At 42.3% G+C, this 24,542-nt stretch overlaps 1 protein-coding gene and 1 long non-coding RNA gene across 2 annotated transcripts in view; one reads left to right on the top strand and one right to left on the bottom strand.

Annotated features, from left to right (window-relative positions):
- The window catches only part of KCTD1 (potassium channel tetramerization domain containing 1), a 184,171-nt gene that overhangs the window by 96,884 nt on the left and 62,745 nt on the right, over positions 1-24,542 (bottom strand). The window lies entirely within an intron of this gene.
- Positions 1-24,542, top strand: part of LOC144379878 (uncharacterized) — an 84,481-nt gene that overhangs the window by 2,406 nt on the left and 57,533 nt on the right. The window lies entirely within an intron of this gene.

Genomic DNA, 24,542 nt, shown 5'->3' with positions numbered 1-24,542 from the left:
ATCCCCCGTCTTGCTTTCAGGGCAGTTTATAACTTTACGCATCAATAGGAACCCATCCGTCATAAAATGTAAGAGGGGGTAAACTAGGTTTCTGGGCCGTGTGGGCGTCTAAGTGGGAGTTGACGGTGTCTTCAGCCATCAGTGCTCGCCCTACGCGTGTTTCCGCGGCCCTGGACCCGGCAGAGCGTTGGGGAAACTGCGCCAGGTGTGAACAAGTTGGAGCAAGTCGGTGCCTCCCGGGCCCCCTCCCGTTCCTCGGGCGCACACACACACACACACACAAGACACGCTCTCATCCGCCTTGCTGTCCTCGGGCGCGCACACACACACACACACACTCACACACACACACACACAGACGACACACGCTCTCATCTGCCCTGCTGTCAGCAGAGAACCCTCCGGGGAGGTGAGGAATTCGGTGGTTGCACCCCTCCGGAAACATCCCCGAGGTGCTGCCCGCTTTGTCCGAAATACACTGTGTCCCCAAAAATATGTAGGAAGGCGTTTGTTTGTTTCCCGGAGCTCAGGGCAATAGGCAACTAAGTTAGTTGCACACTCAAACCCGCGCACACACCAGTCGCACAGGGCTGCTTCCGGAGGGCTGGCCCTTTGTCCCGGGATGCTCCCAGGTTTTCCGGGCGCCCGAACACTCGGGAAGGGAATTGCATCAGTGTTGAACACTCAGGTGGGCGCCCAGCAAGTTACCTACCAGGGGCTGCTCTCCGGCGGCCCTCACGGCCAGCGCAGTGCACCGAGGGGCTGCGCTCCCGGAGCGGCCTGGGGATACCCGCCCACTCTCCAGCCCCGGAGCGGAGCGACCCCCAGGTCTCCCCACTTATGCAGGCGAGCCCCCCTCCCCGCCCCCCCCCCCCCAGCTCCCCTCCCGGCTGGGCGAGCTGCTTTGAATTGCTTGCAATTTGCCGGAGGCGGTGTGCTGGGTTGGACGCTCCGGGAAACAAAGCGACCAAAAACAGCTCCCAGTTGACGTCAACTTATTTCCAGAAAAGAAAATAGTTTTGTGCTCCCAGGACAAAATTCCCCCCAGGGCAGGTCTCTACCGGCAAAAACCAAAGGGGAGAGGGGGGTGATGGGCAATAGCAGAACCAAAAAACCCCAAGTGCAAATAAGTTTTTAACGGATGTAGCCAAACAACAGCTTCAGATGCTGCCTGGACAGTTTGCAAACAATAGGCAGGACCCTGGCAGACATTAGATAGGAAAAACGCACCTTGGAAAGTATGCCTTGGCCTGATTTTCTGGCAACTATGAATCTGCTTCGTGGCACCAGCTCCTGAACCCCTACCAAAATTCTTTGCCCATTAATGATTCTTCATCAAATATTGGAAAAGACCTCTTCAGGTTAGAAACTACAGTATCTGTCAGGAAGAACACCCAGAAAAACCCTTCCCGCCACCACCAAAGATAAATAAATAAATAAGTTGCTTAATTTTTAAAACCCGGTGACACAAAATTACAGTTGAGTTCATAAAGGAGTTCAATTCCAGGTTTGGTAAATGATTCCTTAAAAACATCTTGTGGTACCATACACTCACTACCAAATTGAGAGCATCAAAAAGGCTTTCTTCTTATTATTTTGGTAAGGAAGCAGTAGTGGTTGTCTACTATCAGCCCAGCTGATAAAGTGGGATTCATCCACTTTGACTCTGCCCTATCATAAAATCCACTGAACTCCCCCACCACTTACAACTGATGGCTCCTTTGTAAGGATGATTCCTTTATTTCTTGTGCAGAATGCATAGCTTCTTCACATAAACTGATTCCAGTCCTGTATGAAACACTTATTACAATTATATCACTGTCACAACTCATTACTATAAAAACTGTGCTGAGATGTTTGTATCTTCAACAAGATGCTCCACATTTTTTAGCTCTTTCATAATCATTAAAAAGTATCATCGATATATTTGTGCTGCTCCATTTCTTAGACTACCTGAAAGTAGTGACATGGTTATTTTGGAAGGAAAAACTCCAGATGTTTCCCCTTCATTTTATAACTCATCTACTCCCATTCCATGTTCACATGTTATGAGAGGTTATACCATATAGACACATATGCATTCAGCTCTTTTTCCTCTTTGCTTCCAATCTACTGAGCATCATCTGTTAGATCATTGGTGTAGTTGCTTTCTATCTGCCTGTTTTCTCTGCTACACCAATATACCTTTGTAGTTTAAGTTGGAGCCTGGGTCATGGTGAGCACTCCAGTCGTTTACATTAAATGAATGAATGAACAGATCTGTATGTAGTTAGATCTATATTTAGCAAGAAACTTCTTGGTAAAAAATCTTAAAATGCCATGGATCTGAATCTCTACATTAAAAAATCAGGACAAAAAGCAACTGCAAGGCAACATTATTGTTTGCAACTTAAAATAAATGTAAAACTGCTTTGGTTTACTATTTCCCTACCATAATTTCCTCTCTGGTAGAACATACTCTAGGAAGTTACGGCAGAAGTAGATTGAGGGACGGAGGAATGGATGTTATCAGTGTATTAAAAGAGGTGGTTTGGGGAGGATTTAAATTGATAAATTCAAGAAATTTTGTGGCCTCTTGGGGGCAGAGACCAGAAAAAGCATTTGGTTCATCACATTCAAGTCATGCTTTCTTGATTTGATTACTAAAAGATTCATAAAGTACAATGGAGGTTAAATCGTATTTCAAATTTGAAGCTATTCTGATATCTTTGTTTCAAAGTTTCACTGTCAAATTCTGTTGAATTCACTTGAAGGTCATCTTGAGTAATACGTTTTGAACTCAGATGAAAAAGAGAACCCATGTACTCTAACTCTATAAAGTGGAAGCAAAGAAAAATAACTCCAGAAGAATAGAACCTATGTCTTATTTATTATTGCGTCTCCGGTTCATTTTCAACACAATTCCTTAGCATATTTTAGCAGACTGGTTGGCACATAATAGACACTCAGTAAACACACAAATATTTGTGTGTGGGGAGAGAGCTAACCTCAACAAAAGGATGTGTAGCAGATTGGTTAAAACCTCATCTTTGAAACAGGACTGCATGGGTTTGAATCCTAGTTTGGTCTTACCCATTGCCTTTTTAATTTTTTAATTATTTTTTAAGCTCTCATCTGTTGAAGTAATCTCTACATGTAACGCGGGGCTGACTTACAACCCGAGACCAAGAGTCACGTCCTCTACCCACTGTGCCAGCCAGGTGCCCCATCTAGTTGCCTTTTTTTAATGTGTTGGTTCTCTCATTATTTTATTATCTGTGTGATAGTTAATAGCCCCTACCTCATAGGATTATTTCAAGAATTAAATGAGGTAATATGAGTAAAGCACTAATACAGTGTCTGGAACATTAGTAAACATTCAACTGTTAGCTCTCTATTTATTAAGGCTCTATTTTCCAGGCTTGATTACAAAAAAGAAAAGCAAGGCCAGAAGGGTTCACAAAGATTGAGCCACTGGCCCATGGTCTCCCAGACCTTGGTAAGGCAGGGACGTTTGGCTTCATAGCCCATACCTTAGCCACTTGACCACATACAGCTTTCTGGGAACCAAAGAAAGAAAACAAAGTCTTCAAGGGAGCAATTACCTACCATTAAAATACTTCTATGGGTCATTGATTTGGGAATCAAATTTTGCAAAGTCAACATAGTACTAAGCTGAGTCCTAAGCTTGGATTGCGAGCAGAGCAGAGATGCCCTAGGAAACTGTCATCTTTGTCACTAGGTACCTAGAACACTAGTACTATTTTCCTGGGCTATTAGAAGTAGGGACCATCTGTGTCTTAGAAGAATTGACAGTCAAGAATGTTAGAGGCCAAAGGAATGCCCACAAACCCAACCAGACTAGAATGAGGTGTTTTCTATTGAAATCCTAGGCTATTTTGCATAAATCTCCTGGGGACAAGGAGGGTACTACCTATTTTTATCTTTGGTGCTTTGTCAAAAAACAGGTCAGAGTGAACCTAACAGAGTGATTGACAGGAGTAGAATTTTTAGTTTCTAATTGCCACCTGGTAACTCTAATTCTTGATCTACCTAATAATCACCTACTGGTCCTGGACTGTTTTTAAAACAAGCAATGTATGCGGGAATGTGGTTTTCCATAAGTAAACTATATTTTTTGTGGAGCTTAAAAGTGTGCTCTTTGTTATAATAATAATCTGACAATGAAACCGCTTGGTTAATAAAAAACTCAAATGTAAAGACTGTCAAAGTTAAACATAAAATCAATGGTATTTGTTTCTTTCTATTCTAGTCACATCTCTTTAAAGGATATGTGAGATTGAAGTGGATGTTAGTCCTCTTTTTTTTTTTTTAAAGATTTTATTTATTTTTTTTAACAGAGAGAGACATAGCGAGAGCAGGAACACAAGCAGGGGGGTGGGAGAGGGAGAAGCAGGCTTCCCGCCGAGCAGGGAGCCCGATGTGGGACTCGATCCCAGGACCCTGGGATCATGACCTGAGCCGAAGGCAGACGCTTAACGACTGAGCCACCCAGGCGCCCCTGATGTTAGTCCTCTTATTAATAAAATGCATTTCTATGCCATTGCAATACTAATTAAGGTGGAAAAAGAAGTAAAGATATGTGTTACTATCGTGTCACAAATACATATGTATTAAATAATGGAGGAACTATTTATAGTTGTCTTGGAACATAAAATATTCCCAAAACGACTTGCTACCATTCAAAAAAGTAACCTATTCAATAAACCCAAAGCAAAACAAACAACAAAAATCTAAAAACCCACTTTATACTGAAATGTTGGTATGAAAATGTTATTCTCATATTTTTAAATTGTCAATATCAAGTAAGTTGGCCTTTGAAGAAAGCAATTAGGCAATTTCTCAAAAGCCATAAAAATGTTCATGTTCTATGACCCAGAAATTGCTTCTGGAAATTATCTTCTTCAGAAATACCTAATTTTCTTTGTAGTTTGGTAAAGTTTGGTTTATTGCATCTAGACCTCTTGGACAAATGAGTTTTGCAGTACCCGTCACAAAGTTTGCCCTAGAACAACATATAATAATGTCTTAGAGACTACTTTTGTTTATAAAGTTTACAGAGTAATTATTTGTTGAATGAAGGAAGGAAAAAGTTCAATTAGGGTAAAATCGTGTCTTCTCAATGTTCTATAGCAATGTCAAGCACCCTTGGATGAATATGGATAATGACGGTGAAGGTAAAGGATATAAAATAAAAGGGCAAAGCAAAATAAAATCTAAAGCTCACATTTCAGTATCTTCACAACTTTGAGAAAGTTTAAGGACTGGATTTGAAGCTCTAGATATCAGAAATTAGTATCTAGATATATCGTGGCAATTCACAGGATGTGAGGAGGAGTGGGTATATACCTGCCCTGTGGCTATGTTTCTAAATGAACTAAAAAAGAAAAAAAAAAATCCCCTTTTAAATACCCAGAAGCACTAACCCACATTTTGAACTAATTGACTTACTTTTTCTTAGAAAAGCTTAATTTAAGTGATAGGGGCACATGGGTTTATCTGAATATTTAAAGAGGCCCTGGGATGGGGAGGGTTTGTTCTATTTCTTTAATCTGATGCTGGAGATCCAGGCTTTGCACCTGATGGAAGAGGACAGCCTTGGAGAGGGGTGGGAAAGCAGGTAACCTTGTGACCGCTCTATTTTGGGATCTAAGTTTGCAGAGCCAGGGCATGGTTGATACCAGCATAGAACTCATAATTCTTCATGTTTACTCTTCCTACAGTCTGTACTTTGATTAGGATACCCCAAGAGCCACATGTTGTCATTATTCCAAATGACAGCAGACTCCTCAGTCCATGATTGCATCTGTTTTACTGTCTTTTCTCTCTTTATGGCTCACCTCTCTTAAAAAAAAAAAAAAAAAAAAAAAGGCAAAGCCTTGGTCTATCATTCTTTTCAGATTATAAAAGCAGTAAGTCTTGTTGGAGAAGATTCAGAAAGTACAGAACTCCGGAAAAATATATATGCGCCATATTTGTTTCTTAGCATTTGGCAAACGCTTGCTGTGGGTCTGGTTTTTTGTGTTAGTACTCTCGAGTTGTTCTCATGAATATGTGTGAAAATTGTTCCTATTTTCCAGATGAGTAGATACCCAGAGGACTTAAATAACTCACCTAACATCACATAGCTAGTGAGGGTCACTCTGGAGCACCTACAGTTTCTTAACAATCCACCAGACCCAGCCCTTCAGTTCTATTTCCAGTGCCCAGAAGAAAAACACTATTTCCACTCGAGTATATTTCCATGAATTCAATATCATTGGTTTACTGTTAAAGTAAGACGTCATTCAAAATACTGTAATCAGTAGATTTTTGGCAAAAAATGTAAAGTATGAGTTCATTTGTTGAAAAAATGGAACTAAAATCGTATGTGCACATTTTATAAATGTGCCTAGCAAGCCTAAAACCACAACGATCTTCCTACCACCCTCACCCTCCATTCTAGATGTTTTGATTACACTGCCTTGCACAGCCCAGACCTTTGTAAGGGATGCTGCCTTGTTCACGCCACTGATGAAGGGACAGATTTGCCAAGCCAAATATTCCATCATATGACGACCCAGCCCTGACTAATTGGATCAAGGATAGGTCCTTGGACAACCAATCCCTAGGCTAACTAGAAGCCTGGATTGCAACTCTTGGGCCAAACAGCCTCTCTTTCTAGGAATTATGACAAGAGTGAGAAGAAAGGGCAGCAGAGCCATTGAGTTGGCCCAGTCCTTCTCTGGGGCTTGTTCCTGCTGAGAGCCCTGGGGGTGGGGGCCGGAAGACTGCCTCGCCCTATCCAGACTCATCTTCCAGTTTGGCCCTCCTAGAATCCTGACCTTGGTTTTCAATGAGGTTCCACTTCCATTATAGTCCCCCTCTATCCCTAACACTTAACACCCCTTGCTTAGAACCAGGAAATCCTAACTGTGCCTTCACTCTCAGCCCGGGTGCAACTCCCAAATCTCAGACTTCGTGAAAGTCACCACAATTCACCCTCTATCCAAGATTAAAACTTGGACAACATCCCTTCTCCTTCCTCCTCTGTCATGCTCTCTCTCACCCTCCATTTCTCCTAAAGCACAAAGCCCTACCAATTCTCACGATTTGCTTTATTTATTTATTTATTTACTTACTTACTTACTTATTTTTAAATAGGCTCCAGGCCCAGTGTGGAGTCCAACACTGGGCTTGAACTCATTACCCTGAGATCAAGACCTGAGCTGAGATCAAGAGTTGGATGTTGGACGCTTAACTGACTGAGTGACCCAGGTGCCCCTCACGATTCCTTTAAATCCATCTATTGTCTTCATCCAAATGTGGATTAATTATCTTTCCCCCTGTAGTTGTTATCTTGGGCTGCTGTAACAAAATACCACAAACTGGGTGGATTAAACAACAGAAATGTGTTTTCTCACAGTTCTGGAAGCTGGAAGTCCAAGACCATGGTGCTGTCAGGGTTCTGGTGAGACCTCTCTTCCTGGCTTGTGGAGAGCTGCCTTTTCTCTGTGTCCTCACATGGCTCCTTCTCTGTGCATGTGTGGAGAGAGACAGATACAGATCTCTGGTATCTCTCTCTCTTCTCATGAGGACACCAGTCCTATTGGATTAGGACCCCACCCTTTTGAGCTCATTTAACTGATTACCTCCTTAAAGTCCCCAGCTTCAAATACAGCTACCCTGGGAGTTAGGGCTTCAACATATGAATTTTGGGGACACACAATTCAGTCCATAATTCCCCCCAAACCTGCTCCTCCTTCCTTATTTTCCGTCTCTGTAGTGCACTCAACCTAGGAGCCCAGGAGTCACCGTGACTGTTCCCTCAGGTTCAGGTCACATCTGTCCCATTCGGCTCGTGCTTTCTAGTCCAGTGGCATTACCCTAATCCAGGTCGCCTCTGCTGTTCTGTGACTCAGGGAACAGAGGAGAAGCCGAGGCTGAGGAGGGCCACCCACGGACGAGGGGACAGCCTCCACAGGTGTCCTGGTTGTGATTAGTTTCTTGTCCTTGGATGCCCACGGGATGCCTTCAGATCCTTTAACTTGGCCTATTTTGTGTAGGCTCCTCTTTCTTGGAAACCAATAAACACAGACTAAAACGTGCTCCCTGCCAACTCCTTTAGTGGCGCCCACCATCCCCCAACACCCACCTTACCATCTAGCTAACAAAAGTAATTGCTCTTCCTTAAAAACGCTTGTCTCTCATCCTGCATACCTTGGCTCATACACCCTCGGCCTGACATTCTCTTCATCCCTTTGCTTAATGGTTGAACTCCCAGAGAACTTTTTGGAATGATTCCACATGTTACCTCTGTTTGGAAGCCTTCCCCGTCTTCAGCAGACTCACGGATCTCTTTCTCTATAAAGAGAGAGTATATCATAGTGGTTAAGTGCTTGGGCTCTGGTGCCAGGAAACTTGGATTCAGATTCTGGTTCTGCCACTTATGTGTTGTGTAATTTTAGGCAAAATTCTTCACCTCTTATGCTTGTGTCTTTGTTGATAGCATGGGGGGCGGGGGCTGCTGTGAGGATTAAATGAGTTAATATAGGGTAAAAGTTTAGAACAGTGCCCGGCACACTGTAAGTGCTTAGTAAATGCTAGCAGTAATCATGATCCCGTGCAATATGGATCGCACCCACCACTGGATTGTGAGCCTTTCGGTCTCCACTCAAGTCCTCTGAGGCACCTTCTAGAACTGACTGTCTCTGGCCATTCTTCCCTATGCTTCCTGCCATTCTGGGCAGAGCCCTGTTTTAGCAGTTGCATGTACTATAATTGCTGGTATCTCCTTAACCAGACTCCATGGGCTTCATTAAAAGACAGGAGATGATTATTATTATTATTATTTTATTATTTGTATTCACTTTGCCCAGTGTACTTACTGGCACATGGAAGGTACTCAGCAGAGATGTTTGTTGCATGTGTTACAACTGCAAATTTACTTGCCTGTATCATCCATTTGTCAGCAAGGTCCTTATATCCATCTTATTCTTTGTATAAGGAGGGGCAGTGGTGGTATATGAGACTGACCATGGGCTCAGAGCCAGGCAGCCTGCTTTAAATCATGGTTGTGACACTTTCTAGCTGTGCAACCACGAGCCAACCACTTTTCCAGCCTCATTCCGATGAACTTGACCTGTACCCCCAGCCTGGGCTCCAGCTCACTGCATTGTGCCTTATGTCTGGACCGTCAGTGACCATTCATGCCCCAGGCCTTTGTTTATGCAGCTCCCCTCTGCCTCAGATGCTTTTCCCTCTTGTGCACTTTACACATTCCTGCTTATCTGGTAGGACCCAGCTCATGTGTCTTAGAGGCTTTCATGAAGCCATCCCTGCTCTTTGTTCTATGCTAATACTTCTTTATTCTTTTATTATAATAATATCTCCACTGAGAGGCTCTGATGTACCCGTATGTGTACGTATGTTCCTAAAGAACAGTTTTGCAGGGTTGTATCTATTCAAAACAAGCCAGAGGAAACATCACAAAACATTCAAAGGCTGTATCCTAGAATGATATGATAATGAGAGTCAAGTCTTCAAAAAAGTCAGACCAACTTTTCTTTAGGGAGTAGCTACTCAGGGCGCCTGGGTGGTTCAGTTGGTTAAGCAACTGACTGCCTTCGGCTCAGGTCATGATCCCAGTGTCCTGGGATCTAGCCCCGCATCTGGCTCCTTGCTCAGTGGGGGGCCTGCTTCTCCCTCTCCCTCTGCCTGCCGCTCCCCCTGCTTGTGCTCTCTATCTCTCTTTCTGTCAAATAAATAAATAAAAATTCTTTAAAAAAAATAAAGAGTAGCTATTCTGGGAGTCGATGAGAGGAAAGGAGGTGAAGAATTCATTAATATCGGTAAGGTCCTTTGAAGATGAAGACGGCCAGGTAAGAGTATTAAGTATCAGATTTCTGTGTAATTAGGGAGCAGGTCTGTTCCAGATCATCTCCATCTTTGGCAGATCCTCACTTTATTTTTGCAAACAATTGAATTCTTTCATTCATAACCTTTCCCTTCATTTGAATATGGCTCTTAAGGGACACATCAAAGGGCTTGGAGATCATCATTTGAATCAGGTTGTCTTTATATATGATGTGGTAGATATGAAATCTTTATCTTCCTTTCTGTTTTTCAAACGGAAGGAAGCCATTCTCTCTTTGAAAATGCAGTGAGCCTTCCCAGAATGTACTCTGCACCTTAGGTCTCTGAGAGAGAAAACCCAACAAGAATACCCGAAGGTGCATTTGAGAGTTTTTCCTGCCCACCTACAAGAAATAAACGAGCATTTCTTTATTCGGGGACTTTTATTTTGCGGGCATCGGTTCGATTCTTGTGAGTCCCAACTCACTTTTTTGAATAAATTAAACTGTCTCTAATTTGCTGCTTGATGCTTCTGTGGGGGTGAGCATACTTTGTTTCCAGAACTTCTTCTCTGTGGGATGTTGAAGTGTTAGTGCCAATTTTTTTTTTCCCCCAAAAGGAGATGGAAGAGTCAGGTTTAGTACTAAGCATTAACTCAGCAGTGGTTGCTAAACTCTTTGAAATCATTAGATGAAAGGCAAAAATAAATCTGCACTAAGTATACATATCATCACTGTTTTTGTTGTTATTGTGGGAATCTGCCATTCAAAGAGTATTTTCTTACTGAATAATTTTCTCTCTGAATTTATAATATCTTAAGTTTTATTTAGGAAAAATATGTTTCTCTCATAGGTATTCTTTACATTTCTTATTGAAGGTAGCTTTTTAGCTTAGTAGAGTCTGAAGCCTATGGGATATAGTCAGTCCGTTCCTTCATCCTCTACCCCATGCCTAACAAACCCAAGCGCATAGCAGGGACCAACAACCATTGGTTGCACTGAACTGAATCGAAAGGCTTGCCATTTTGACATGTGATCAAATAGCTATAATTAAGCACTGTTTCTTCTTCCATAAAGTCAACGCAGCCTTTTGGCAATTTTAACCATTCTTCTTGAGAATCCCATTTTCCAGGCTTCGTGGTCTGTCCCAGGATCCGACCAGTGTATCTGTGGCCTGAGCAGGGCAGCAGGAAGCCGGATTCCAGAAGGCCAGCCGAGTGTGCCCAGGCTCCTGCCCTGTGTTTTCTCGGCTGCACTCCTGCCCTGTGTTTTCCCTGGCTGCACTTCTTACCCGACCAGGTCCACACCTGCGCTTGCAGACGCACCGGACCAGTTCCGCCGAGCTCCTTCGGGCTCTCCTACAACAAACCAACAAAAGCTTGCCACTCCCCGCGGGGTGCGCTGCCAGGCTCTGAGCTGGTTACCAATTCACCGAGAAGACAGCTCTGAAATTGCTGCTGCCTACGGAGGGTGAGGGTGGGTATATATAGAGATCTCCAACTTGATGAATCTGTTTGGGAAGTCGGAATTTGCAGTTTGGGGAGCGAGCTTGTTCAGGGACCGTCTGCGTGAACATTCTGCTGGAGCAGCCTGTGTGCTGAGTTCACGGGGCTGGCACTTGACGGTTCAGCTTGACTTTGCAGGCTCTGTGGTCTCATCCCAAAGTCACAGCCCACACAACTGGCATTTCCCCTGGTGGCTTGGAGAAGCTTAGACAATAATCCCCAAGCTCTGTTTCGGAGGCCCGATCTTGAAGGGGAGAGGGAGGGGTAGTGACGACGCCATCTGTTTCTTTCCACTCAGGAATCTCTGCCCCTATGTTCCTCGGGCTGGTTCGGGCCTCAGCTTCGAGGTTGGTGCCACAAAAGGCTGCTTCCTGAGACAAGAGAACAAGGGAAAGGTTTCCCTCCCTGCTGCAGAAAGCTCTCTGGGAGCTAGGGAAGAAGGGAAAGGACTCTGAGGGTCCCCTGCATCCCTCTCTCTCCCAGGGGAGTTCAGATACTCATCAGGCTTCTTCTGATACCAGTTGCCTATTATTCCACAAATAACTTTTTAAGAGGATATATCCACACAACATTGATGTCTCTATCTTTTGGTACATCTCCCAGGACCGGGCATTGGATGGTTTCTGCTCATCTCTATGTTAGGATAAGAAATCTCCAGGCATTTGTCAGTGTTTCAAGAAATGTGTTACTACTAATTCTAAGATGTGGGTATTGGAAAATTATTTGCATACAAATTATATGAAAACCATCCTGGAATTTATTTGCAACCCCAACGTGCTTTCTCGAGAGTAGAGTAAGTGTTACAGGTCCAAAGGAAGGCCCATCTTAGGGCTGATGTGGGAATGAGAGGGAACTGCAGTTGTTCTAGACACACGGTGCAGTACTTCTCCCTTTAGAACACCCACTGTAGCAAATTGGAATGGAATACACACTTTGAAGATTGAAGATTTCCTCTAGTCCATGTCAAAAAAGCAGTTGTCTCTGAATGTGATCCCATCAGAAGCAAACCAACAATGAAAATGATATATTTTCAGAAAAATATTGTTTATGAAATCAAAGTCAAGATAATCAAAGCCTTACTTTCTTAAACATCTGTAAGATTTTAAGTTAGGACTTTTTAGATTATTTTCTTCTCTGGCCGCTTGAAAATTCATTCCCTGTTTCCTCTCTATTTAAAATAAGCCATGATTAACAGATTCCATAAGGTCATGTTAAATGAAACCCCAAATACAGCAAAAGTAATGTAAGTGGAATTATCAAGGGGGAATGAGTGAGTGGAGTTAAACATAAATGGACCAGCTCATGCATTTTTAATGATTCCTTTTCTTCAATGTGAAACAAAAACAAGGAGGTAGGGAAGGTGTAAAGGCAGTCATTTATATAATCATTGCATCTAAAACCGTTACACCATAGAATAATAGAAGTAAAAATAAAATAGAGTAATTAGCATGATCCATTGAGAGCTTAATCAAGGCCAACACTGTTTGCTGCCTGTTAATTTGTAACTAATTTGCTGCCACTGGTACACTTGGAGACTGAACTCTATAGATTATAATGTAAGTGGAAGCCTGGAAACTCAGCACACAGCCCCGATACCTTCTTGTGCTAAACTGACCTTCATGTTGGTACTGTTGGAAAACCTAAAGTTGCATTCCAAATGTATCTTCTTTGGGAAAATAAAATGTTTGTCCTCCTTCTTCTTCTCCCCCCCCACCCCTTTCCTTTTCACATAAAAAATTTGGTTTGGGTTGGGGGAAGGGAGAGGATTTACTATTTAACATTTTAAAAAGGCAATTAGCCTGTTAATCCCATCTGCATCGCACCAGAGGCATTTTAGTAAGGACTGAGTTGAGGCATCTTTAATGCTATGTGCTTGACCTTTGGATGGTGAGTTAAAGTTTACAAAGCACGTTTGTCTGTATCATCTCATCTAAACTTCATGGCAAAGAAGTGCTATGGTTATTCCCCACTTGACAGATACGAAAACTGAGACGGCGAGCATTTCAACAATTTGCTCCCAAATTATTTCACCCGGGTATTAAGATGCAGGGTCAAGAACTGAACCCAGTACTTAGATCCCCAAATTCTGTATTCTTTCACTACACTTAGCTACCACCTAAAAGTTGTAGAACCCCAAGGGGGCTCTGAGAAATAAGCTTAGCACTTTGAGCACAGCTTCACTCTGGAACTGATAAAAACCCACTCAGATCTCTCCTTTCCTGACAACTCACAGCTCAAATGTCATGGAAAAGAAACACTTCCTACCTCTCTCGCCTTTCTCCCGCCCCCGACAAGACTCTTCTCTTCTATTCAGGCTGTCAGATTTTTCTTGCAAGGCATTTGGGACTCAAATCAGGGAAGGGGGGAGGCACCTTGCCTTGATTCTCATGGCAATGACAACCAAACTGTTACATTAATTGTTGAGGGGGAAGTAGGGGCACAGATTATTCACAAAGAACAGATAATTCCCGTCTCACCTCTAGTTATGAAATACCTTCTCTAACTTGATCTTAACCTTCTCCTGGCTCAGACCTGAAATCACCGATTGGAACTTAGTTTTAGGCAGAGAGACACATCGCTCATAAAGTTATACACTCCCAGATAATTAAGAGTAATATATTGTCAGAGGAAAAGAATTAATGAGATATCAGCAGTGAATTAACTAAAAGATCATGTAGATTTGGCACCAAGGCCAACCAAAGTCAAGTGCAAGCCAAAGTTATGGGGTCACCAGGGCCTAGTGAGTAAGGACAGACAATCCCTGTGTAGCAAGAGCTTAACTTCTTGGCAACCAAAGATCTGTGACTACAATGTTGAGGAAAGACTTATATTGGTAAAACCGTTGTCCAACAATGCCAATCAGGCTATACTCAGGCTGTCCCACATGCTAGGTAGTAAAGCAACTAAGTTCCAAATGAAGCAAGCTAAATACACTTTGGAACAACGTGGTAGGGCTCCATGAAGGCAGGGAGCCTTTGTGTTACCCTTTGGGAAGTGTTTGTTTAGGGTGTGATAGATCTCAAACTGGGGAATGAGGCTGAAAAAGCTGTGTTCAGAGTATATTAATTTTGCAAGAATGTGTAGAGGAATTTGGAGGAAAAAGATGCTTAGAAGAACCAGAGAAGAGGAAGGGTAAAATCTGACAAACCTTCCAAAGAACAGTTTTTAGTCTACGGCCATACCGCCCTGAACGCGCCCGATCTCGTCTGATCTCGGAAGCTAAGCAGGGTCGGGCCTGGTTAGTACTTGGATGGGAGGAACAGTTTCTAGAATGGACAATTAATTGGAAGGAATCAGGGAACTGGACTCTAGCTTGTGTGCTTCTCCTAATTTATTATGCGACCTCTGACTTTAGGCCAATCATCAAACCTTTCTGGACTTTAAGTTCCTTCTTCTGAAAATGACTGAGTTGCCTTTTTTTCTCTAACATGAAAGAATTCTGTGATTCCAGTGATTCATACCTCGGGGAGAGGGGAAAATGGTGTTTCGGTTGACTGAAATGAGGAAATTCAGAAAAAGGCTTCTCATCAGGGGACTGTGTAACTCCGTTCTGTCTAAGGCTGCCCCAGTGTGGTCTGAGTATAGCTCCATTACTCTGTGAGGTATCTCAACCACTTTCTGAGTATAACTCCATCACTTTGTGAAGATACCTAGTCACGTTCCAGGTGTAACTCCATCACTCTCTGAGTGGGCTCCAAGCATGTCCATGGTTCTAAGGATATTTTTACCAGATGAAATTTCGAAATTCTTTACTTCCATTGCTACTAATCATACTGGTAAATATCCATCACATATAAAATGCCTCAGCTTTCTTTTACAGAATATAAGGGCTCGAGAGTAAATTTCTAAGTAATCACTGAATATGAAAAAAAAAATCTACAACTCTTTCACTAGTTAGAGGGCAGGGGCTGAGTCTCATTCATCTCTGCGTTAACAGGAACCTCTGTTGTCCCTTGCATATATCCGGCCAGTGAATATAATACATGTTGAACAAATGAATGAATGAATTAGTAATTACATGAATGACAGAGTTCCAGTTCTTCAAACTTTGGGAAAACAGCCATAGCCTTAACAAAAAAAAGGAGCAATAATCAAGAATAATCCATATCATAGTTTTTTAAAACACCCACATCTGCACGATTACTTCAAGGATAAACTGTTAATGCTATATACGGGTATTCTGGAATCATGTATGGTGATTGTGCACATTAACTGGCAGTCCTGGTGAGACCCGTTTCAAATAGACATTCCTTAAAAAGAATCACAGGGTAGCAAATCTAAGCTCTGCTAAAATGTACCTCCATATATAATGTTTCATAATGCCTCTTTAAACAAGGGCATGAAGTGTTTGGTATAGGAGCCAAGAAGAACAAAGTAACTCACTGAGTGAGTCTCTGAGTGCGAAACAGTAGATGGTACTTAATTCTGTATCCATTTAAAAATGCTGAAACCTCCTGCTAGTGGTAGGGTTTTTATTCTTAGATAGCACCATTAACGAATGACAAATGAGATTTCTCTTGGTGTGAAAAAATTACCTCAGGTAATTCAAGGAAAGGGAAGTCACAGGCATGGTACAAACAAGTACATGAGTCAAATTATAGCAGGTTCTTTTTATTGGTTTTGGATGGCATTTTATTGGGGCAAAAGTTATGAGAAGGGCTAATGGATGTCAACTCAGGATAACTGTGACAGTACAGTGCTCCTATTAAAACTGGTCAGTATGTGGGGGTCACGACACCAGGTAAGGTGCTTGGTTGCTTCCAGAAGCAGGAACTGCAAAGTGGGACATGGGAGGATAGCGACGAGCCACTTGGGGGTAGGGCTGCCAAACACTCCAGTTTTCTTCTCTTTAAAATGTCTTTCAATCAGCCAACCAGCAGTTATTTATTCAGGAATTGCCAAGCTTGGTGGTGAACCCTGAGACAGTAGATAAGGTGTCTGGGTGAGGAGCTTCCATTTTTGTTGACTAGAGTAAATTCAATTTCAAGACGGTTGTCGTGTTCCTCAGATCAGGTCAAACTTGTGTAGGAGTCGAAACAATACTGGAGAAATTCAAGTCAACAAAGGCTCTCCTCAGAACAGCTTAGGTTTGGAGTAAATTAGTTTATTTTGTCTTAACTACATTACTAAATTAAAGGCTGATTTTCTCAGATACAAACCATGCAAATGTACTGTTAGCTGATTCGTAGATACCAGTAGTTCTAGGCCTATTAGACTCAATCCTCGTTTTCGTAACAAGTAAGAAATTCCTGCTTGCTGTCCTGCAATGCAATTTATAGATAATATAGCCTATCTGCACACAGACTCTCAAGAATCATTACATTGTGAGTACTAAACTAGTCCTAGTCAGAGAGACAGAATGGAGAACGGTGGTTGCCAAAGGCTGGGGAAAGAGGGATTGGGGAGTTATTGTTTAGTGCGGACAGAGTTTCAGTTGTGCAAGATGAAAAGATTTCTATGGATAGACGATGGTGATGTTGCACAACAATGGGAGGGTACTTAATACTGAACTGTACAGGGCGCCTGGGTGGCTCAGTCGTTAAGCATCTGCCTTCGGCTCAGCTCATGATCCCAGGGTCCTGGGATAGAGCCCTGCATCGGGCTCCCTGCCCGGTGGGGAGCCTGCTTCTCCCTCTCCCTCTGCTGCTCCCCCTGCTTGTGCTCTCTCTCTGTCAAATAAATAAAGTCCTTAAAAAAAACACTGAACTGTACACTTAAAAATAGCTAAGATGGTAAATATTACGTGTATCTTACCACAATTTAAAAAATCATTGTATTGGCTTACTTGTAATAAGAGAAATAAGGGAAAAGTCATTTATTTTCAAATAATATAAACAAAGCGATCATAATTAGTAAGTAATAAAATGGCTCTTAACAGTGTTGCCCAATTAGCTGAAAACCAAATAACCAAGAATCTTGAATATGTTTTCCTCTCTACTTCTACAAAAGCTGGGCGCGACTAGGCTAGAAGACATAAAGAATTGGTCAGAAGCCACCTATCTGTGGAATCACCGTGAACCTGAGCGATACGTATGTGGTCTGACATGTGTGCTTCCAGAGCAGTGCTGCTGAGGAAGGCATCTACCAAATGGCGAATGACTCCTGGAAAGTTCTGCACAAAACAAGGCACAGTTTTCTCTTAATGTCTGGTGCATGGTGGGAAAATTCAGCGTATTTAAAATTGTGCAAAAGATACAGTGCATTTATATGTAAAGCGAGTTGGATTCTTAGATAAACAGGAGCAAGTTTTTCACCTATCTATTGGGTTGTATTGGAACGACATGAAGAACCCAGGACGGGTCTTTGCTGTTTGAAACTGTTCCCAGCACTGTGGGATACCTCCCATCCCTGGGCCCTGCCCACCAAATACCAGTAGTACCCGATACCGTCCTTGTGACCACCAGGAGTCCCCTTCTTGAGATCCAGTGATGAAGGATGCCCACCCTTGGTGCCCCAGATCCAGCCACTCTCTCTCGGTGGTGGTGTCAGGTCTGTCATTTCACTAGGATCCCCTTCTTTTTGGAGCTCATAGTTCAATGGTCTTTTAGCGATCATAATTAATAAGTAATAAAATGGCTTTTAACAGTGTTGCCCAATTAGCTGAAAACCAAATAACCAAGAATCTTGAACACGTTTTCCTCTCTACTTTTACAAAAGCTGACAAAAAAATTAGCTGATATCAAATATTGGTTCTAAAAATCAATGCTCGCTGGGTATTGCCATGGGCTCCTCACCGCTGCCCTTGAGGCGAGTGCGGTGTCCTGAGTTGCTTTCAATCGTTTAAGGAAGATTAACTTCCATTCAAAATGGGTCCGAGTTAGCATGTACTTTTACTGTGCTCTTTTCGCTAAAAAATTCATAATTCTCAAAAAAGCACAAGCTTTGAGGGCAGGCCTTTTTGGTTTTTCCATTTCTCACGCACCTCTCATGAAGTCTTGAGCACGGAAGGCACTCAAGTATCTGCGGAAATGAGCTGAATTTGTCCGTGTAAGATATTTCTAGTAACTACCAATACCAAATTAATCAAAACCTCCTAGCCTCAATCCCTCCAGAGAGACGAATTTTAATGTCCTAATATTTCACCTTAAACGCTGTCATCATCTCACAACTCATGGAGACAAATGTGAGTCAGTTATAGTGAAGATCAAAACTCTTCACGTAGGTTATTCTTCCAGTGATTTCATTGTAGATAAAATGAAGTAATCTGAAATCTGCAGGGTAATTATGTCAGATAGCCTCACGTCATCATTTATTCATTCTCAGGATAAAACTGTTTCTCCTGGGCCCTGCAAGAAACAAGTTTGGCTAAGGCAAGCAACCCCCAATTATAATGATAACTTTGCTGTGGAAAAAAAAATATATATAAACGTGTAATTAAATTCTGCAGGTGCAACAATCCTGCTCCGTGAACCACGAAGGAAACCTGTGAAATTATCCTAAGCAATTTTCTCTAGTGTACTTTGGAAATTAGCCCACCTGGAGACATAAACCCACAATTTCCTCTGCCATTGTCTTATCACCTTTATCTTGTCTTAAACGCTGAGGCTCCGGTTGTAAAAAGAAGCAGGACCGTGCACCGAAATCTCAGCAACAGGGGTCAAATTGTTTCAGAAGTTCGAATGCCGGGCCCATTGGCTTTCACGGTGGCTTTAAAGACCATAAGACCCAACCGAAAGTACTGCAGGGCACAACCAACCCGCCCGGGAAGCATCGCCCAGTCGTGGCAACTGGGAGACTCGTGCAGACTTGAAACGCGGAGCGCGGTGCCAAAGCCTGCCTTCCTCGGAAACCACACGCGGCGGCTCGCGAAGCACAGGGCGGGCGAGCTCCGGGCCGGAAACAAAGTATTCGCTGCGAAGTCCCTGACCCCTGAACAGAACCGTTTGTAACTTTCCTCTCCGTCGCTTGGGCGGGGAGGAGGGGCGAGCCCATCAGAACAAAGGGGCAAAGCCAGAACTGGTGTGTCTGTTTTGTTTCGGCTTGTCCCTGTCCGTGTGACTTGGGGGTAATGGCTTTCTTGGCCTCAGGCTCAACCCTCTGTAAAGAGGAGAGTCCTTATTTGCAAAAGGGCTTTAGGATCTTCAAAGGGAAGACGCTCAACCATTATTCACATATTTGGACCTCTTTTAGGCTATGCCCGGCACACCTTCCTGTGCCTCCCAAATTTCTCAGGGAGTTTGGATCTCGGGCGTGCGAGAGCGTTGTCTTCCTTTGCTCCCCCTACCCTCCCCAAAGCCTCATTAAGCACACCTATCTTTTGATTATTGGAGCTCCTGAAACAGAGCCAAGGATTGAGGCTCTGGTGTCAGCCACAGCAACATTCCGGTGGCGCTTTGTTATTAGTGGGGCTTGCTTGCTTTTACTTCCTACAGATACTTAACACCTACGGATACCTGCAGAAGCGAACACTCCATAGGTGCCTTGATAACTCATCTAGCTGTCCTTCACTCGGACACCACTGCTTCCCGGAAGCCTAAGCAACACTGCCCCCACAAACCTCATTTGGGGTAGGAGTCTTTTTTTTTTTTTTTTTTTGAATACCCTTCTCCAGCACTCCGAGCCTACATCTATCAGAGCACTTATCGCCCTGTATTGGAACTATGTGGTTATTAACCATTGAGCCATTTGTCTGCGAATTCCTTGAAGGCAGAGATTATTGTTTATTGCCCTTTCACCTGTGATTAATACAATGTGTAGCCCATAGTAGGAATTCAGTAATATGTTTTGTTAAATGGATGAATGGAGGGGTGCCTGGTGGCTCAGTTGGCTAAGCGACTGCCTTCGGCTCAGGTCATGATCCCAGAGTCCTGGGATCGAGCCTCGCATTGGGCTCTCTGCTCAGTGAGAAGCCTGCTTCTCCCTCTCCCACTCCCCCTGCTTGTGTTCCCTCTCTTGCTGTCTCTCTCTCTCTCTGTCAATTAAATAAATAAATAAAATCTTTAAAAAAAAATAATGGATACATATGGGCGAACAATTTTAGGATTTTAATGTATTTTTCCCATCCTCTTGATTTCTTTAATTTATTGGTTTTCATAAATTGTTTTTAAGCTTTTGAGAGTTGGAGAGGCTGCTCGTGGCCATTTCAAATAATTCAGAAGTACGGAAAGAAGAAAAACATGAGTCTTCTTTCATTCTTGCTCATCAATCTCACTCCACTCCTCCAGAGGGAACCGCTGTTAAAGCCTTTCCTTTGCATATAAACATATACTTAATACATCAACAAAAATATTTTGAAAAACACGACAGGTTTATATTTTGGGTATTGTTCTGGTCTTGGTATTTTCCCCACCTAAGGTATAAAGTATCTCATTCTTGTTTGTAAGTCCAGAATGTTTATTTGTTCCGGCATTCCTCTTCTTATTTACTCATTATAAAAATGTTCAGTACACTTGTTTAAAAAATCAAACAATGCAGAAGGTATGAAGTGAAAAGTAAAATTGTCATTGTTCATTGTCCTCTTGGGCAGTCCATATATCAGAGATAAACAGTTGTAATCAGGCCTAGTTTTACTACTTTGGGTGGTTATCCCAACAATTCCAGATTACTTCTTGATTTCTTAACATTAGATTGTATCTGTGAACTTGATAAGAAAGGTGAAGACTTTAGTGCTTTCATTTCACCTCTCCCTCAGCTCCTGATTTTCTTTCAGTCTTTATGTTTAGTTGTTTTAGTGGTTACACCGATAACCTTATATAAAGTCCTTACAATTCTGTCTTGCCCCCTGAAAACCTTGGCCTGCTGTGCACTTTGCAGATGCTCTAGCATCTTCCCGACCCCTGAACTCCAGCCTTGTCTCGGTTACACCATCATTGTCGAAGTTTGTGATATTGACATCTGGGCCTTAGCAGTTTCCACTTCTGTGCGATGCTTCTGCGTTTGGTGTCCAGAAATTAGATGAGATTTCTTGTTGGTTAATAACACCTATCTTGTTATTATAGTTATTATAAACCAATTCTTTTTAGGATATCTTTATCTCAGTGGGGTTTGGGGAGGTAGTAGAGATACATACTTAGCCTGCATCTTGAACTGGGGCTCTCCTGCTTCTTTTGAAGGTGATTATTTCTTTCAAACAAATGTATTAGCATTTCTTAATTCTGAGATCCCAGAAGTACAATTGTGACTGTGATTTGGAGGGTATTTGAAAGAATTTAAGGATTTGGGAACATGTCAATCAAGATTGTTATTTCCATGCCTTCACCGTAATTCACTAACAGTTTTTCCTACTCACCACCTCTGCTTGCTTCCTAATAAGCAACAATAGCAAAGTTCTTCTACAAATAGTGATTGATATATTTTTGCTCTCCCGTAAGTATCAAGAAACTGAAATTGCTTGTATCATAAACTTTTGTCTCCATTTGTTCTTGTGTCCTACTTTCCCAAGTAAATAGTAAACTCTTTGAAAAATCACCAAGAGTTTCTGAGGCTACATTTTTTCCTTCTTCTTCTTTTAAAAAGTCGTGCCTCACAAAGTACATGTCATGTAGTTGGAGTTTGATTAGGTTTGCTGAATTTAAGTGAACTGACCTCGGCAGTGGTTCTCCGTTGCAGACTTCTGGGCTCCATGCCATGGGAATAGCATGACTTTACCCAGTTCGTCCCTAGGTCATTGTATGAAGGAGCCCTTGAAATGCCTGAGAAACTCCCTTTTAATCATAATGATACATAACTTCTTTTCTCCTTCTTAGGATGCCAATATTAAATGCAACAGGGAAACCGATTTCAATTACAGTGGATGCCTTACCCTTCCAGTTCATCAAATTACACACACATACCACTTCCGTGGAGGTTACCCAGTGTAATTCTTAGTACTGGGGAGCACGAACAGGGTGCCAATTACTTAAGAAGTGCTCATTAGGGATTAGAAAGCAAATATAATTACCACATGCCAATTGCATAGGAAACAAGAATGCTTTTCAACAAAGCCAGGCTTATTTTATATGTCCCATATAGCTCCCGCAGGATCTGTTCTTACCTGTTTTTTTTACTCTACCAGATACTGATTTCGTACGGAAGACAAAGACATAAGAAGTAGTAAACGTACTAGATGACAAACTCCTTATTTGTCTTACTCCACTGTATCTCCAGGACCTAGCTGTGCACCGCAGGTGCTCTAAACATACTTAATGGATCTTTTCAGTTCCTCTAGTAGAAAGGAAGTTTATTTTTTTTACAATGTGGGGCTTTTTCTTGCCATCACAAAACAGGCCTGAAGGTGCTAGGGTGGTATTTAAATTTAGAAAAAGTTTTAGAGCTGGAAATTACTTGAGTGATTAATAATCTACCCCACCCCCACCAATTTCACAATGGGTATAAATAATGCTCAGTGCGACAGTATGACGGTCAGACCAAAAGGCCTCTTTTCCTAGATTCCTACAGTCTCTACTTGACTGGAATCACTCTTTAAGATAAGACCTTGTCAAACATTCTTCTTGTATGTGCCCTGAACCCGTATTTACCCCCCAGTTAGTGTCCAAAACTGCTGTCTTACACACTTGGCAATCACAACATATCGGGGGACTGGTATTGTTTTATTTTGTGTGTGACCTTAAGAACTAATTAAATTAGACAACTATTTTGCGGATGACTATAGAGAAAACAAAACTGTAACAGTTTCAATAACCACCATCTGGAGTGTTCAACCTGATATAGATAAAGTTGACTTAGGGTTTTCTGCACTGCTTCCTTAAAATTAAGGAGGCTTAATTTTCTTCTTAAATTTTAGATGTGTTCTACTTAAAATATAAATATTATATAGAAATAACTTTGGGAAAAAAGTCCGTTTTCCATAAATTACATGTAAAAGCCAGACGTTATTTCCCACCATGAAAATTTCATATTCTCATTCCTCATTAGCATGTAGAAACATTCAGTAACGATGAACTAGTCCAGAAATAGACAAACCAGAGCCCAAGAACAATAGGTAGGCACCTACGTGCTTTGTTTTTGACTTTGGGTCAAAGTAAAAAGCTTTTGCTTTGGGCACCCAAGCAGAGAAATTGCTTCTTCTAGCTTAAGAGGCAAAAGCAAAGCACTTAGGTGCCTACCTATCATTCTCCGGCTCTGGTTTGGCCATTTCTGAACTAGCTCATCATTGGTGCTTAGGTGTACTGAACATGCACCATATGCCAAGCCCGGTTCTAGGCTCTGGGAATACACAATGAGTAGGGCAGACCATGTTCCTGCCCTCATTCTGGTGGAGGAGACAGACGAGAAACATGTGAATATATGATGGAATGTCAGGTGTCCTGAGTGCAATGAGGAGAAAGAAAACAGGATTGGTGGAGAGATTGATGAGTGAAAGGCGGGGCGCCGGGGCTCAGGGAACGTGTTGCGTGATTCCGGCGTGAACCTGGCACCTTAGTCATTCGACTAGAGCTCTACCGTGGTAAGGACAGGACACACTGTCATGCCCAATGCCGGACAAGCAGAGACTGGGGCCAGGCCTTTCTTAACTACAATTGAGGATGTGATTTATTATTATTCTTATTACTGTGACTATTGTTATTACTGCTGTTGGCCTTGGCGATGGAGTTCTCTGTCGTTTCATAATCTGATTCTAAAAGAGGCCGTTGAAATTCATAGCTCAGAGGACCTTTGGGAGGCAATGCAACAGAATGGTTTAGAGCAGAGGTCAGTAAACTGTGGCCCACATGCCACTTCCAGCCCACTTTCTGTTTTTATGTCTGTTTTATAAGGCTGTGTGTTTTTTGGTTTTTGGGTTTGTTTTTTACATTTTTAAGTGGCTGGCTAAAAAATAAAGTAAATACAATATTTTGTGTGATGTGTGCAAATTATGTGAAATTCAAATTTTAGTGTCCATAAATAAAGTTTTGCTGGAACACAGCTGTGCTCATTTTTATAGGTATTATTGATGGCTGCTTTTGTGTTGCAACAGTATGGTTCATGAAGCCTAAAATACTTACGATTTGGCCCTAAAGAATCGGCTGACCCTTGATTATGAGTATGGGCTCAGCAAGGAACTGGCTACAACATTTATTTTTTATTGTTATTATTTTTTTAATAAAGTATTTTTTTAAAAAAGAGATTATTTATTTATCTATTTGATAGATATTTTATTTATTTATCTACCTATTTGAGAGGGAGAGAGGAGGGGCAGAGGGAGAGGGAGAAAGCAAATCCCCAAGCAAACTCCCCACGCAGCACCAAGCCCGCAGAGCGGCTCCATCCCAGGACCGTGAGATCA

The sequence above is a fragment of the Halichoerus grypus genome, chromosome 13 (genome assembly GCF_964656455.1).
Source record: "Halichoerus grypus chromosome 13, mHalGry1.hap1.1, whole genome shotgun sequence".
Taxonomy (NCBI): domain Eukaryota; kingdom Metazoa; phylum Chordata; class Mammalia; order Carnivora; family Phocidae; genus Halichoerus; species Halichoerus grypus.
Note: the sequence above shows the minus strand (reverse complement) of the source record. Positions and strands in the feature narration are given on the sequence as shown.